The following is an 18,857-nucleotide window of genomic DNA, read 5'->3' as shown; positions in this document are numbered from 1 at the left end:
TCCTCGAAAGTGCTCTTTAAGTTTTGGAAACACGAAAACCTGATGATCGATGACAGTAAACCCAAGCCGTCCCATTGTTGCAGCTGTTGCAAAGCTGTTGTGTCATGTGGCATTGTTATGCTGACGGAGAGAGTGACCCACGTGTGGACGAATTCTTCGAATACGAAACTCGATTACAAATGGTTCAAATGGCTCTGAGCACTATGGGACTTAACATCTGTGGTCATCAGTCCCCTAGTACTTAGAACTACTTAAACCTAACTTACCTAAGGACATCACACACATCCATGCCCGAGGCAGGATTCGAACCTGCGACCGTAGCAGTTGCGCGGTTCCGGACTGAGCGCCTTAACCGAAACTCGATTACAGCACACTATTTATCATGTACCGATAAAGTCACTTTCCTATTTGGAGTCTCCTAGCGGCAGAGAGCTAAATATGTAGACATGAAGAATAATGCTGTAGAATATTAATAACATTTGTTTTTATTAGGAGCTTTAACAGTTCCTACACAAAAAGTTCGGAGTCATAACTTTTCATCACTTCCTCTGATACTGTCGTCCACAGATTAACGACTGAGCACAACTTTAGTTCTCATCGTCTTGAGAAGGGGTGGCAGGTGTGCGGTGAACAATGCAATGGAAGACACGAAGTAGTTTGTAGCCAACCCTGTGGCGATGTAGAGCTAAAGTGGTGGCTTAGTCCGGGAATCCAATTGCACTGAAGACGGAGACGTGGTAATTTCACGCATCCTGGCTCCAAGTGCAGAGAGAATTGCCTCCGAAGAAGTACTCGTCCGATGTCCTGCCTCTAATTCGTTCCGGAGGACACCAATCGTCTCTCAGCTGGGACGGGCAGTGTCTCACCATCCCTGCGCCATCGTCTCACGGAACCTGACTCCCAATTACATCTAGATCTTCTCCGCAGCGGTGAACACCGTCTGCTGTAATTCACCACTGTCAGAGAACGCGAGATATACTTGCGGTATTAGCAATTTGGAAGGCAAGTCTTGCGGTGGAATATGGGGTTACAACCACCCTGTTCCATCATTCATCACCTTCAGAGATCCTATATACGTTTATTCTAAAGTTACTAATACCATTATTTGGCACTATATTTCATGGATCATTAGTACCATTAAACGTAGTGATGTGCAACTCGACATTCGGCAGTCATTTTACATATTCATAAGTAAACAGGGCTACATACTCACCATTTGCAAGTTTTGTTTTTAATTTGTACTTCCTACCTAAAATCTTTTACGTTTTACATGAATACAAATTGTTTTATGTAAGAGAAGGAGTAGTCAAGGTCACATTTATCCAGTTTGTTTCGTTACGCAACTTTCCTGTTGGTTATATATTTTATTTCAATGGGTGAGCAATTAAGAATTGTTGTGGCACATCTTGCGCCACTTATTGTCCTAAAGAAAACATTTGTGGTGAAAACAGTTTGTAACTTTTCTTAATTATTGTAATTATTACACCACTGTGATATTTGAGCTGTAGTGAGATGTTTGCAAGTGACATCACGAGGGAATGAAAACATTATAAGACGGCAGTAAAATTTTCTTACTCTTTAAGTAGATGCCTGCAGGGTCATCGTGGCTAAGCACCACGTTATTCTAACAACACGATTGAGAAGGGAAACTTACTTGAAAATGAATGACATAAAACATTATTCCTGAGGCAATTACTGCTATTATTAGTATCATTACTACTGACTTTTGAACCCTACTGACCCACGTGATGTACAATAAATGGCATTTTCATGCTTTTGTTTCAACTTTTGTTTGTGCCCATATTACTTCCATCCCGTCAGAAATGGCTCCCTTCCGCACGTCACAACAATCTGTTCCGATCTCCTTGGCTTTTACTGCCAAGCCAAAAGTGCAGCCATGAATTTTCTGTTTAAATATGTTCCTCTACGGTGTATCAAGTTTTGTTATTTCTGCTTCCTTCAGATCTGCCTTAACTGCACAGATCCATGATTTTGTTTCTTCTTAAGTGCGAGATTTGTACTAATAGCCCACTATGTCATAAGCTTTCTTAGTATCTACACATTTTCTAATGCCTGAGAATTATTCTCAGAAATTAAACTTTCTCTTGGCAAGGAGTATTTGTTCCTAAATCAGTTTGATGTTCCCCAGATCTGCGTTCAAGTTATTTTAGCGTTCAGTACAAAAAACGGTATGGGACAAGAAGCAGAGAAATTCCTCTAAATCACTGTTAACATTAATTTTGTCTCTCTTTCCATGTAGTGACTGGATTAATGCGGTATTTCTCCCATTCGAAATACTCTTAGTTCTTCAAATGTTTGCATTATCAGTGCAATTTCCTTAAACGATTAAGCGTTGGCTAATTTTAGTCCTTCCACAGAATTGTCTTCAACAGTTGCTCTGTTATATTTAGATGTCTGAATCTCTCTTGCAGTTTCCTATTCATCTGGTGATTGTGTATTTGGATTGGTTTTTAAGAGAATTCCTGGTGGAGATATTTTAATGGGCTGAGGATAATTTAGAAGTTTTAGAAAATATTTCCCAATTTATCTGTTGTTTTCTTGCTTGTTGATTGATGGCTGTCATTTTATTTTTTGAAGCAGTGGTTTTGAGGCTGCTATCCATGGAATTTTATTTCAAAAATTAAAAAAATACCCAACGTGTTACTGTTACATACTGTGAATGTGTTGAGTCGTGATTTTACTACTTGCCTACAATAGTCATTCCACCATTCAACCAGGTGTGTTCTTTCGCCTTTTCAGGAGAATTAGGTCTCTGGCTGTTTTGATAAACTTATGTTTGATTTGGTGACAATTTTGTCCTTTAGTTTTGTTGATTTTGTTTGTTTTACTTTGTTAGGATTACGTTAGTATCAAAGTTAGAAATTAGTGACATCCTTAATTTTTTAATGTTGAAATTTAGTTTTACTCCAGTTAAAGTGACCCCTGTTAATATTAGTACCTTTGCGTCCTTAAGCATGTAAAATCTCCTTTCATTGTGAATATGAGACTATGATATGGGCAGCTGGCAAGTCTCCTATATGCGTGTTGTGTATCTTGATTTTAGGTTTCTCCTTTGAAATTCGTTGACGTACTTTGGAGGTTGCTATTTCCATACATTTCTACCAATCAATTCCATTTTGTATATTCGTGCATATGGAAATCATCAAATGTTTCCTGAGTTTCCGCGCTTTCGCCAACTTTGCACTAAGATCACCAATTTGAAATTTCGCACTATTTTCATGGAATTTTCGAGACTAATGTTTGTACCACATTGCATCATTTATTTCCTTTTTCTGGGCGTGTTTGATTTACTTGGTTAATATGCATATGTGCATTAATTATTGTGTACAATTTATTTCCACATTTCAGGGGGATTTGTTATCCAATGGCTATACTTTGATTATAGAAATAAGGATCCTTCGGGAATAGTATATACAACCTCCAGTTGGGGTGTATTTTTGAGGATGCTCTTTTCTGTTTTCCTAGCACATGGAACCTCCAGTTGGGGTGTATTTTTCAGGATGCTCATGTCTCGTTTACTTTTGAGCAGATTGTAATTTCCAAAATTCAGCATGTCCTCATATGGCAATCTCGTTTATTGCAAGGCTAAAATTTCAACTTTCTTGTTCTTTAGGTGTTTGTTACTGCTCGGTCTTCAGTTCCAAGACTCGTTTGATGCAGGTCCATATGGTGTTCTACACTGGCCAGCCTCTTCATCTCCAAATAAAAACAGCGATCTACATAATTCTGAACCTGCTTACTGTATTCATCTCTTCACCTTTCACTAGTATATTTATCCTCACCCTCCCACGCCCACATACAGACCAACCTCCAATACTAAATTGGTGATATATTGATGACTTACAAGGAACGCCTTGAGTGCGAAGTCTTATAATTGTTCATAGCTCACCATGCGAAATAAAGCGTGTTTCTGGATATTCAGAGGTCAATCTACTGTGGGATGTACGTATTACACTTTACAAAATATACATCGTTGACATTCAAGAAATGTTCAAATCAAACCACTGACTTGCACCATGAACACCAAAAGAAAAACTGCTTGTCACAGTGATCAGAAAGGTTCGCACAACCTAGATTGGAGGCGTCCTCCTTGAGAGTTACAGACAATGCAGGACCTTAAGTTACGGTTTTTTGTCTTTCAGTCGTCAGTATTGTGACTCCTTTGATGCGGCCCACCACAACCTGCTCTCTTGTGCCAAGCTCTTCATCTCAGAGTAGCACTTGGAACCTATGTCCTGAATTATCTGCTGGATGTATTCCAATATCTGTCATCCTTTACAGGTTTTGCCCTCTGTAGTTACCTCTAGTACCATGGAAGTCAGTTCCTTATGTCTTAACAGACGTCCTATAATCCTGTCACTTGTCCTTGTCAGTGATTTCCTCATATTCTTTTCGTCTCCGATTCTGCGCAGAACCTCCTCGTTCCTTGCCTTATTTTCCCCTGCCTCGACATGAATGGGTTTTTGTGCTGTTGTCATCATTTTATCATCATTCATGGAAGTGGCGAGGTTGGACTGAGCAGAAGTTGGGAATTTGTATGGGCGCTGATAACCTCAAGTGCTTAGATTCTCTTCTGTTCCGGTTTTTCCACAGTCCATGTTTCACTACCGTACAATGCTGTGCTTCGTACGTACATTCTTAGAAGTTTTTTCCTCAAATGGAGGCCTATGTTTGATACTAGCAGACTTCTCTTGGTCATGAATGTCCTTTTGCCAGTGCTGCTTTTGATGTCCTCCTAGCTCCATCCATCATTGGTTATATTGCTGCCTAGGTACAAGAATTCCTGAACTTAATCTGCTTCGAGACCATGAACCCTCACGTTAAGTTTCTCGCTTTTCTCATTTTTCTACTTCTCATTAGTTTCGCCTTTCTTCGATTTGCTCGCAACCCTTATTCTGTACTCATTAGACCGTCATTTCTTTCAGCAGATCATGTAATTCTTCTTCACTTTCACTCAGGATAGCAAGGTCATCAGTGAATCATATCATTGATACCCTTTCACATTGAGCTTAACACCACTCCCGAACTTTTCTTTTATTTCCATCGTTGTTTCTTCGACGTACAGATTGAACAGTAGGGGCGAAAGACTACATCCCTGTCTTATACCCTTTTTATTCCGAGCCCTTTGTTCTTGGTGGTGCACTCTTAGTATTCCCTCTTGGCTGTTGTACATATTGTATATGAACCGTCTTTTCCTCTCAGGATTTCGAACATCTTGCATCACTTTGCATCGTCGAATGCTTCTTCTAGGTCGACACTGCCTATGAAAGTGTCTTGATTTTTCTTTAGTCTTGCTTCCATTGTCAACCGCAGGATCAGAATTGCCTCTCTGGTGCCTTTACTTTTTCTAAAGCCAAAGTGATCGTCATTTAACCCATCCTAAATTATCTTTTCAATTCTTCTGTGTATTATTCTTGTCAGCAACTTGAATGCATGAGCTGTGAAAGCTCACTGTCCGATATTTCTTGCACTTGTCAGTTCTCATAGTCTTCGGAACTTTGTGGATGATATTTTATCCGAAAGTCAGATGGTATGTTGCGAGACTCATACATTCTACACACCAACGTGAATAGTCGTTTTGTTGCCACTTCCCCTAACGATTCTAGATATTCTGATGGAACGTTATCGACACATTCTGCCGTCTTTGATTTCACTCCTTTAAAGCTCTCTTAAATTCCGATTCTAATACTGGATACCCTATCTCTTCTAAATCGACTCCTGTTTCTTCTTCTATCACATAAGACAAATCTTCCCCCTCATAGAGGCCTTCAATGAACTCTTTACACCTATCCGCTCCCTCCTCCACATTTAACAATGGAATTCCGGTTGCGCTCTTAATGCTTTTAATATCACGGAAACTACGTATCCACTCATAACGAATGGATATAGAATCATATCGTTGCAACAGAGTGATGAGAACAGATGGAATGTGATGGCATGCCCCGAATATCTGCCCTGGAGCTTATTGTAGAAGTGGCTATTCTTGAAGGGGCAGCGGCAGGTAGTCCGGTAATATGTTTTATGGGAACAGAAAAAACAAACATCCGGAGGATGAATTTGTCCATTGGTTCTAGGTGGTATGAATTCCAACGTGACACACTTTTCAGGAAGGATGTTTAGCTCTAAAGCAGTACGATGTTTATACGCAGAGCTGAAATCAGGCAAAAGCAAGTTATTCTGACCAATTAATGAAAACAAGCAGTGCTCACACCATTCTTGCTTACTGTGACGCAAGTATTCCGTACTGCCCTTGCAAGATCACGGACATGAGAAAGAATCGTAGAAGGCAGAGTACCATAACAATCGGCATATTGTGCAGGAGTGAGTTAAGACATTGATGTTGGTTGATCCTTTCATAAGCATTATCTGTTCAAATCCTGACTGGTCGGACCTGAAAACAAATTCCTTTTTGATCGATAGAATAATTTTGTTTATCTCATCTACAAATATTCCGACTGATTCCACAGTTTGTATCGTCAAGTTGGCGCTTTGTTTGAAGTTCAGTTATCTTATATCTTCGAAATGCGTAGCACTGTTTGAAATTATGCAAACATCTTCTACTTCATTTGAAATCACTGCAATCTACCTCGCGAGCGGTTTGCGGTGCTTAACATAGTAGGTCACTGCCATGCACAGCCTTTAAATTGTTTCAAGCGTCCTGGAAACGCGCAAACGTAACTGTTTTTTTTCCTAGAGCCCCTTCTTCACCCTTGAATATCCATAGGTTTTCTTATGTACTACACGATCACATTGCTGTGGACTTATTCGAAATCGGTTCATAATTGTTTCCTTACTATGCTGCGGATGATCTTCCATGTAAGTAATTATGTTTAGTACCCGTTCCTCGGACAACGACTGTCCTTTACTATGCCTAAATGGAGACGGGATTTGTGGCTACCTCTCCGTTAGGAATGACGAACTAGATGGCTCGGCACCTGTTTCAATATCATTTTTAATTGTTAAGCACGTACCATCATCATTCTACTCCTCATGCACATTGTCCACACAATCTAGAGTGGACGTACCACGCATCCCACTGATTGATACTGCAGAAACGCTAATATTTCATCTGCAACTTCTTTCTCACACGGCGAAAGTTCTTGTATTCCTATCTGACAAAATGTCAACTTCGGCAATTGTAGTTTTTGAAATAATGCAATGTTTGCTTTGTTCATCGTTGCAGTTGCTCTGCTTTGTATCAACACCGCTAGCACTGTAACACTATTGCGAGTTACTTGTCCATTAAGCTGTTCAACTACGCTCTGTAGCCTCATGTCGTGCTCACCTTGAGACACATCCAGTCCCGCCCCCTGTTGCCATTAGCAGCCAATATTTTGGTGGCAAGGTAAAAAATACGTGGGCGTATAACACCGTTAACATCACTGGCCTTCTGCAACTTGTCAGAATGTATTCTATCAACCGTTCCTTCCTTTTGTCGTGCCACTAATTCCTTGTCTCTCCAATTCTAATCAGTGTCTTTTCATTGGTGACTCGATCTTCAGCATTCCTCTATAGCACAACATTTTAAGAGCCTCTATACTCTTCTTGTGTAAGCTGTTTATCATCCGTGTTTCACTTTCACACGTGGCTACTCTCCGGACAAATACCATCAGAGAAGGTTTCTTTGAAAACTGTATTCAAAGTTAACAAATTTCTCCACTTTAGAAACGCTTTATTTTCCATTGCCAGTCTACACATTATATCCGTCCTTCTCCCACGACCAGTTATTGTGCTACCGGAATAGCAAAACTCTCCAGACAAATACCATCAGAGAAGGTTTCTTAACGTTGAAAACTGTATTCAAAGTTAACAAATTTCTCCTCTTTAGAAACGCTTTTTTTCCGTAGCCAGTCTACATATTATATCCGTCCTTCTGCCATGATCAGTTATTTTGCTACCGGAATAGCAAAACTCAACCACTGATTTTAACATCTCGTTTCCTAATCTAATTCCCTCAGTATCTCCTGCTTTAAATCGACTATATTCCACTATCGTTGTTTTGCTTTTCGGATGCTCATCTTATATCCTCCTTTCAAGACACTGTCGATTCTGTTCAACTGCTCTTCCATTTCCTTTGATTTCTTTAATTATATTTATTTGTAGCCTTTTCTGCCTTTAGAAGTGAGCTAGCATGGATTGTCTAAAAGTTTTTATTATTGGCTCCAGTTTTCAGAAAGCGTTAGTAACAGTCCCAGACATGGAACAGGTCCCACTCATTCACCCCCTCCTCACGCATCCCTTATGCTAACAGTCTTTGATACACACCGTGTAGCTCATATCGCATGGTCTTTGGTCGTCGTCACTGCAGAGCTCATCGGTTTCTCATTTGCTGCTTGCTTTTGTAGTGATTTGCAGAGTAAGCGTTTGCTAGTTTGCCCTGTTTTACAGCGTGAACATTTGTTCCTCACCTTTTTCAGGGTGTTAAAGTGAGAAAATTTGCTATTTTCTCGCCTTTTTGTATCCCATGTTTCTTACCGCGGTTGCTTGTACTAGCAACGATGCGTAGTTAGAAGTGTTTAAAACGAGTACATTTACGTGTGAAATTTTTGGAAACGCATATAATTACCTCAAGACTCTGAGTGAAATCTGGAACTCTTAGTGAAGGAGAAGTTTTTAAGAGGAAAGCGGAAATGGAACGCGTTACACAATCCAGATTCCTCAAACACTGTGTCATTAAGTTTGTTGATACTACTCACCTTGTATGTATGTTTGCCATCGTTCAGGTCAGTTAATTTACAAAGCTGAAGGGATAAGATACCTAAAAATGGTAAGTAGCAACAAAGTTAATGGAAAGTGCCTTGCAGGAATGAAAGTCCTCCATAAGGAAAGAAGGTGCCTTGTTGAGTTTGTGTTGACTCATTGAACACGATCTAGACTCAAGTCATTTGAATCTGACACCGCAAAATGTGAGAGCATAGTTGTAAACGTTGCTGTAGGATGTGGGAAGATCTGTTCCGTTTTTAGAAAACGGCCTCCTCTGTGGCACGTGTTTTTTCTTGTGACTCCTTCTGGGCTAGTGAAAGAACTGATACTGTGGGTTCAAGCAGCACCTACTTTTGCCGACGATGATGTCACCTTTTTTCGCTAGGTAACATTCCAGCAGCATTCAGATAATCTTTTTCTTTTCATATGGTAGTGTTTCTTGGGTGCTGGAGTCAGATTTACAGTTAATTGGTCTAAAATTGCGTCCCTCTTACTAATCACAGACACATCTGCAGCATCAGTAACAAGTGCATCTGACAGTTCATGATTTTTAAAGGAATATCACCACTGCTCGTCTTTTCCATTTTGCAAACAATGTGACTGTGGTTATACATATTTAATACTGTAATCAATGCATGTGCAGGAATACCAATGAATGCATACTTCACATTTACTGCACACTAATCGACACTTACAGTAGACATTATTGTCTTTCACAAGATAAACTTCTGATGATCTTGAAGCAGGTACTTCCCAACCACTGTCTTTCCTACGAATGAAGTTGTTCATTGAAGTTGACTTGTTACTTTAGTAGTTATCGTTCCTTTCACAGTCACAATAAGCATATCAAAGAGATTCCTTGTTACAAACATCAATTCAGATTTACCTTTGTCCAGTCATTTCACCTGCATTGACATATACGTATTTCAAAGCCTTGTGCATACTGTCTATGTGCATGTTTGTGTTGAGTGAAGCATGGATAGTGTGACCATACGCCCAACACTGTTCATTTTCTTCACAGTAGGTCTTGGAATAATGACAAAATTCGGAAGTATCTGGATCATTTCAGAGTTTCTGGAATGCTTTTTGCAGCGACTCTTCAAACATAGCAACTTATCTCACCTGTTTTAATATCCTAACAAACTTCTACACCTTATTTCTGTTTATTGATATCCTAACAAACTTATACACCTCATTTCTGTTGTCCCTATCACTGTCATTTCTGTCAGAAACGAGGGAAGTGCATGCAAATCCTTGGTTCATATCATCCAGTACTAGTATAATGGTAAATTCAAAATCATAGCTATTTAGACTGACAGTCCGCCGGCTGAAATTCGAGCGGTTCTAGGCGCTACAGTCTAGGACCACGCTACCGCTGCGGTCGCAGGTTCGAATCCTGCCTCGGGAATGAGTGTGTGTGATGTCCTTAGGTTAGTTAGGTTTAAATAGTTCTAACCTATAAGGGGCTGATGACCTCAGAATTTAAGTCCCATAGTGCTCAGAGCCATTTGAACCATTTTTTGAACTGAGAAGCACATCGACACAAATATAATCATTTCCGTATTTTACTAATAATTCACCATGTACATTATTAATTATCACTAATATAAAATCTTCGCTGCTTAATTGCAGATGCAGGTAACACGAAACCTTTGCTTCTTAATTGCACATATAGGTTACTATGGCTTACAAAAGCAGTACACACGGATTATCGCTATGCTTAACTTTGTGTACCTAAGTTTCGATGGTGATTGCTTCATCAATGTATAACAGACTATGAAGCCAAATTACAAGAATCTGCATCTGTATGCTAACCTTGCACCGTTATGACATATAATCTCTCCAAATTTGAATCCTGCAGTGTTGATCAAATTTTGTGAAGAACAATTGGAAACAGTAATCCCACAACAACGTGTGCAGCAACGCTCTCGGGTTCTTGTGGAGTCAGATTTAGATATTTTAAGGGGCTCCGGAACGCCCTATACTTGCAATGTTAAAATAACGCTCATAAATTACATCTATCCTCACAAAGTATTTGAGGTAGGAAGTTGAACTTTTTACAGATTATTTATTGGAATATGGGCTACAACTTAACACAGGGATTTTACAAAATCTTAGTTCAGTTATTAAAGACGATTTTTTTCATTTGTAATGAAAATTGACAACATTTTTTTGCAATTTTTTATTTATATATTAAAAAATATACAGTTTTTTGGAAAAAGGCTGTGTTAAATTATGCAGAAGGTACTGTGTAACATTTACTGAAAGTTTGAAACAAATATGTTTGGAAGATCCTTAGAAAACATGTAATTAGTATGAGAAAATAAAAGTTTTGGGAATCGAGCGACAAAGATTGGATTAACTTTTTAATGCATTCCAGGTCCATAGGATGGATTATCTTCATCCTCTGCAAACTCCTCCTCCAACTTCCTCTTGTTCCTCCTCCTGTTTACTCTTGCTTGTATTTCTAGACTCTTTACAGCCCTGTCTGCAGCCCGAAGGCGTTCCTTGTCTAAAGCAAGCATCGCTCGTTGTTGTGTTCGTAGATTTTGCTACCATTTTTTTCAGTTGCAGTTACTGCAACACTGCTCCAAAAGGTGGTCATGTATGAACACTTATCACATTTCGGTTGTATTTCACTAGCAAGTCCTACGTGCTTTATTATGGAGAGTTCCAGACCAACTTCACTACAATGAATACATCTTACACAGTTTGAAAAAATTCCTTTGAGAACCGACATATGAAATATTTCATTCACATCCGATTCGCCCATAAAACATTCGTAGTATTCACTCATTGAACCAAGCTTCTTCTGTGAAGTATTTTCTTTCCCACTTTGACTGCCATGGGCAGGTGTACTTGAGAGGTTAGGTTCACTCACTTGGTTATCGTCTTTATTGATTACAGTAATAACACATACCTTTGGCTTTCCAACATTTCTCCTTTTCTTAAAAGCATTCAGAGGATTTCTAATAACTTTACTTTTACTCATTATTATACTTCAACAAAACAGAGACTTAAGAAACAGAATTAATTACGAATATTTTCGAGATAATGACAGAGAAAATAAACATAAACAATCGACAATCACACCAGCGATATATATTGAACCATCATAGGTTAGCCACAACACATACTTTATCTCACATCACTAAAATGTACCTGATGAACATGGACGTTAATAATAACACCATTTGACAGCAGTTTAACAGCGCCACAGTGGGTCACGCTCATGTAGAACACATTTCAAAACAAATATAAAAATAGTTGTACTCTTCGGAATTGAATAAATTATATATCTATTAAAAGGTAACAGTCTGCAGATTCAGAAAACGCAAAAAAGGAAAAATTTAACTTTTCATGATTTTTAGCCCTTCCGGAGCCCCTTAAGTCTAGATCGTGGCCAACATTAGTCGACCGAAAATTAATGAGGCACTGTCCTTTCTTATAGAGGACTTTCATCTCTGCAGGACACTACCCATTTATTTCATTGCTTCCTACCATTTCTGTTGCTAAACCCTTCATTTTTGGAAACAAATTGACCTGAACAAAGGCAAACATACACACTTGCATATTAAGGGATTTTTAACAAATTTAGTGACACAGTGCTGTCTCTGACACAGACAGCAAAGGACTTGGAAGAGCAGTTGAACGGAATGGATAGTGTCTTGAAACGAGGATATAAGATGAACATCAACAAAAGCAAAACGAGGATAATGGAATGTAGTCGAATTAAGTCGGGTGATGCTGAGGGAATTAGATTGGGAAATGAGACACTTAAAGTAGTAAAGGAGTTTTGCTATTTGGGGAGCAAAATAACTGATGATGCTCGAAGTAGAGAGGATATAGAATGTAGACTGGCAACGACAAGGAAAGCATTTCTGAAGAAGAGAAATTTGTTAACATCGAGTATAGGTTTAAGTGTCAGGAAGTCGTATCTGAAAGCATTTGTATGGAGTGTAGCCATGTATGGAAGTGAAACGTGGACGATACATAGTTTGGACAAGAAGAGAATAGAAGCATTCGATATGCGATGCTACAGAAGAATGCTGAAGATTAGATGGGTGGATCATATAACTAATGAGGAAGTATTGAATAGGATTGGGGAGAAGAGAAGTTTGTGGCACAACTTGACTAGAAGAAGGGATCGGTTGGTAGGACATGTTCTGGGGCATCAAGGGATCACCAGTTTAGTATTGGAGGGCAGCGTGGAGGGTAAAAATCGTAGAGGGAGACCAAGAGATGAATACACTAAGCAGATTCAGAAGGATGTAGGTTGCAGTAAGTACTGGGAGATGAAGAAGCTTGCACAAGATAGAGTAGCATGGAGAGCTGCATCAAACCAGTCTCAGGACTGAAGACCACAACAACAACAACAGTCACACAGTGTTTGACGAATTTTGGTTATGTAGAGCCTTCCATTTCCACATTCGACTTAACAGAAAACCTAAAACTTTTAGAATCTGCTTCAAGTGCAAACATCAAACAGTCCAAAGTTTTCTGTCGCATTATGCCATGAGTCTTTTTGTTGGTGGCGGTTTAGTTTCCTATACAAGTAAAACTCTTGTCGAATCGTAGCACTGGCAGGAACATGAAATTCATTATTTGTAACATGAGTTATGATTTCGTTCAGATGCTGTGGGTGGACCTTGGAAATATGCTGCCCCAGAGTCTTGCTATAATAGTATGAGTATCCACAAATTTCATACATACATGCACTCATTTTAAATACTTTTCACCACACAAAACCTTTAATAGGTACAGGGTGGTGATTCTGGAACATCTGGAATTCTCAGGAAATTAAATTTTATCTGGAATATCTCAGGGAATTTCAGGAATTTTATAAAATCCCAGGTAATTCTGCATTTCAGTTGAGCACTGAAATTGAATTCTATTGAATTTTATAAATTTCAAATATTAAAATACGTATTACTTCAAATTGTGTTAATTATACGGATATTATTCGAGATAAACTATCCATGTTTAAAAAATATGGTTAAACTACTGCTTGTGGTTGGTATATAGTGCAACTGAGATAAAAGAAAGGAAGCCATTATTGTGGTATTCTGCCCCCCCCCCTTCCCATCTTTAACAGCAGCATGTTGACACTACCATCAATTTCACACCTGGAATTCTCAGAGAATTTTTTTTTCGAGTTAGAATATTCACACTGGAAATGACGCAGAACTATTAAATTATGTACATTGCTGTTATTCATTAGTTTCTTTGGACTGGAAAGCTGGTAATGAAGAACATTTGCACTATTCCTCAACGTAATTTTAAATACAACCTGTCGGAATAATGTTCTCCTTCAGATCTATTGAGACAGGTGTGTCAATCCAAAACAAATCATCTACGTATTATGTATCTGTTCTCTGCAGTACTCTACTTCTGTGAGGTTCTCTTCACTGTATATGTATGTATATGGGACTAAAACCGTGTATCTACACCGATCCCTGTGAGAGCTTAGACCCTGTAGCCTATGTGTTTCACTGTAACTGAATGAATGTTGAAGTGATTACTCATTATTTTTTGATGAATAGTATTTGCATAGCCTATCCGCAATTTACTATATTTTTGGTGTTTTCTAAAATTAGAATACTTGGCTCCCTTAAAGAGTAATCAGATCGAATTGTCTTATTTGTTTCAAAGAGAAGTTAAATTGTGGATGCAGTGGGAAAAATGTTTTTGTTTCCTTGAAGTGTTCGGAGTTTAATATTTCCTTTTAGTAAGCAGTTTCAAACCTCTACGATAGTCAAGAGCGAAATTATTCCTAACCACTAAACTTGGTATTAAAAAATTGCTGTCTATCACCCTACCAAAGCCAGATGATTAACAAGTTTGAACTACAAATTTCCAATAGTAGGTCGTGTACAACTTATTCCCGCCTTTGTTTTATTCAGATGTCTGTAGCAGTTACAAGAATATTACTGAGTCAATAAAGGTATATTCTTACAGACTTCGTATCTTGGTGGTACTTTGCACATTTTATATATTAAATAATTACCAACTTGAAATATGAAATGGTAGCATGAAAAATCATCATTTATAAAGATTGATCAGTATTTATTAATGAAACTGTGATCCTAGCAAAGTTATGTAGCGGTGTACACTTCACAAATAGTGCTGCGTTGCTTCTCAGTTAAAGTACATAACGTATTGTCGTAACTCTCATCTGTCACAAAAATCCGACTGTTTTATAATATTTTCCTCTATCCTTCACAGTACCTGTGGTTGGCTGAGTTGTCAACTAGTGTTGACAACTTTCAGTGCTACCTCATTATGTCTCTGCTGCACAAAGTTCTTAATATGTAGTTCTACACTGAACAGCTAAGATGATTTCATCACAAGAATTCTTTTTGGTTAGTCAAACGTGTACTGCAATGTGGAAATACCTTCAAAATTAAAATCATACAACAGAAAATCCAAGCTGGAATAACACTGATATTAAGGTAACGATCGATTGGTAACATATAGAGGAGTTGTTGAGTCGCTGAAAGGTACAACAAAATACTGCTATACATGTGAGCTTGTGGCCAAAAGGCCTTCTTCTGATGTAGAGAATATACACACATATTCATACAGCCACAAATCTCTCACAAATGAGTACTATGTCTGACCACGAACACGGCTTTTCGACCCAAAGCTCACATGTGAAACAGTCTTTTTGTTGTTCCTGTCAGTGACAATACCTTCTCCATGTGGTGAGTTTAATCTAGTCATTTCTAGATTAAAATATCAGACCCATGGAACCCATGCAGCAAACAGTTTGCAAAACTGAAAGTCTTGTGAAGATATGTCAAAACTCGTAGAATAATTTCCACCTTCATTTGTCATCAGTTTGTATTTTCACACGAGACTTGGGATCACTAAGCTGTTAAGTGAACTTGATTTTCAATAATTATTCAGCTGACGGAAAACAAAGTTAAAAGATTATTTTTATGATAGGGTGGGGTTTGAATTAATGAGGTAGATAGAGTGTCTTATTGATTGTGCATAAAATTCCATTCACAATCTGCAGAGATTTTGTAGCCACACAGTGTCACTTTCTGCATCTGGCTATTGGATATCCATACAGCATACTGTTGCAAAATACAGTCTGCTTCACTAGGCAAGGCCGATTCCTGTTTCCTCACCCATATATCGCTGTCCCTCACGATTCCTCACCCTGCTTTGGATTGTTACTCCTGTTCAACATGTTTCTGTTGCTGTCGGGCTGGAAGTAAAAGTTGTGTGAGTGGTGTGTTCTAGCTGGTGTGAATGTGTGTTTCTCTTTTCTGAAAGGGAATTAGCTGAAAGCTTATATGTATCAGTCTCCTCATCATGTATGCCTGCAACTCAACGTACCTTTACGGACAGTAACGATCTACTTTTTTTATAATAACGTTTCCATTCTTAGATTTTTATTTGAAACTTCAACAAAGATCAAAATTATGAACTGGCCAGGAGTTCAATGCAGATAACTGATTACCTAGAGGAGTGCACCCACCAGTGGAGATACATCAGTCTTCCATTAACGTTTGGAAAACAGCTGCACAGCAAATGATTTCATGTGGAGACAAGACAGTTGGAACAAATGTTCAAGGATACAGAAACACAAGAGAAATTAAAGTGTGAGGTGAGTGGAAACAAAAAGAAATCTACTGAAAAGTGGTGTTGTAAGAGACTATACAGAAAAAAGAAACACAGTTGTACTATTTTTTCTATAATCCTATTTACTTATGTGTAGATGACCAGATAAGAGTGATCTACCTTGTTATTTTATGTCGAGAAACTGTCAACACTGAAACTTCAGTTTGCTGTCCTCGTGGTAACATATTGATGTTGAAATGACCTATTATAATATGGATCCTCTGATAGCACAAACAAAAAATTGCAAAGTTACACAAATGTGGACATGTGTTTGTACATTTTTGTGAGAAGGAGCCCTCATGGATGCAAATGGTTGCTAGTGTGTAATGTAATGGCTTTTGTTCGGCATAAGAAGCTGTAAGATCGGAAAACATTTTTATTTGGATCAGTGGTAAGTGGGTGATAGCTTCTATGGGAGCCAAGGTTGACAGTCAGCTAAAACAGCCTGGCATGGAGAGGGGGGCGAGAGGGAGGATGCGGTTATTTGTTTGATTTCGAGCGATCGATGTGAACAATCCCACATTAATGGGTCATTTTTGTAAATAACACAAAACGAACACATTTTAAACTTAAATATCTCTGGTTTGTTACATTCAATGATTCTGGTAAGAGATCAAAAATACCTACAAATTAGTAAAGGTGCATACAACTCGGTGAAAAGTTGCTGGTTTGCAAATTCAGAAACACTAGAATTGACACGTCTCCCTCACGATAAAGTACTAAATGGTTGTTCTGTTCCAGATGCAACAATATTAATTCTGTCATTGGAAAAGGAATTACTAGAGTTCTACATTATTAGGTAACATGACCTCACTTCTTACAGCTATTCCCTTTCACTCCCTGCTTTGAGCTGTTGCTGGACAGCAGTCAACGTGGCCTGGGATACAATGAAACCTTTGTCAGTATCAGTGTGTTGTCCCCTGCTCAATTCCATAGAATGATGTGAAAATGTGTATATCTGATGCTTCCAGTTTCAGCTGGGCAGTACATATGTCCACGTGAAATTATTTTCCTAACTGTAGTAAAGCATCCATATTGCTGCGGTCTTTATTTATTCCTCCAGGGATCATCTTACAATGATATAGGAATTTTCATTGTAATACAATGAAACTAAATAGATAAAATATACTACATGCATCACAGGAGGGTAGGTCAGGTAATTTACAAATATTATAGATGCAGTACATAATAAGGATCATGCAAGGATACAGAAGAATTTAAGGACTTAAAGTGTGAAAATAAAATGAGTATCCTTTGCTTTTGAACTGAGTTGGAAGGCAAGTACTACAAAACCCAAAACTTGCTGACTTGGTCTCAGATGTGACAGTCAGCTCTACAGAAAACGTAGGTGAGGATGTCAACACCTGAACTTACACTAGATTCTTTAACCACAAGTACTCGGTATTTAGGTGAATAGCTTAGGACGTAATAGACTTGAGTGTTAGGAAAAACTAAAGTTATATTCTTTAGTTTTGGTGAGATAGTCAGAAACAAATAGAGAAAATGTTATGTACCACATTGATTTTAGTCACTCAGGATAATACACTCCATCCTTGGTGATACTATCAACAGATATTTCTCAACAGAAGTCCTTATCCTAAGTCAGTGGATGGAAATGGTGCTCACTGCAATTTACAAATATCAGATTTATAAGACACTGCAGAAGAAAGCTCATGAATCAAAAAAGACAGTACAGATCACAATTTTATTTTTGTTTTCTATTGATAATATGTTCAATTCACATATTCAGTATAGATATCTATTTGTTTAATAATACTCTCTTTCCACAGTGTGAGGTAACAGGCGAGTTGTGGCGCCCTGAAAATATTCTATATTTGGAGATGGCACGGCCGTGCTGGGGCCTCTCGGCTAGTGTTTGCTCGTTAGGTGCCAGGGTCGAGGCCGACCACGTAGCTGGCAATTCCTTGGTGATGCTGTGTCGATGAAATAGACTTGTATGCTGAGAATGCCAAAGATGGCGGACTTTGTGAAACAATCATGGCAGAAATTTCACAGTTCGTATAAAAATTAATAGTAGCCAGATGAATCGCGATAACTCAGAAATAAACATGTACATTACCATTATTTGCACGACAATTCTGATCGCGTTATTAGATTTTCAATATCTTCATTAGATTAAAGTTTAGTATCTGACAATAAATTATAAAAGTAACACCCAGCAACGAATTTCTAAAATGTAGACGGTTCATCCGACTTTCTCTATCAACATGTCTTTAGAAAGCTATTAGTGTAAACCTAAATCGGTATGAATTACAGGCATGTAACGTGAATAGTATATGAGTTATTGGAGGTCACATTGGCCGATTACTATTAATCACGTCAGGCCATAAGTACTTCACAGTGACACTGAAAACGGTAGCAGTATGCTTATTAATATATTTATTCGTTTAAGTATTTGTTCATATCCGATATATCCTATTCATGAAGAAATTGGTCAAATATTTACTGTGTTTTAGAAAGCACAGAGACATTAGCCTACT

This window comes from Schistocerca americana, chromosome 3, assembly GCF_021461395.2.
Source record: "Schistocerca americana isolate TAMUIC-IGC-003095 chromosome 3, iqSchAmer2.1, whole genome shotgun sequence".
NCBI classification, from domain to species: Eukaryota; Metazoa; Arthropoda; class Insecta; order Orthoptera; family Acrididae; genus Schistocerca; species Schistocerca americana.
Note: the sequence above shows the minus strand (reverse complement) of the source record.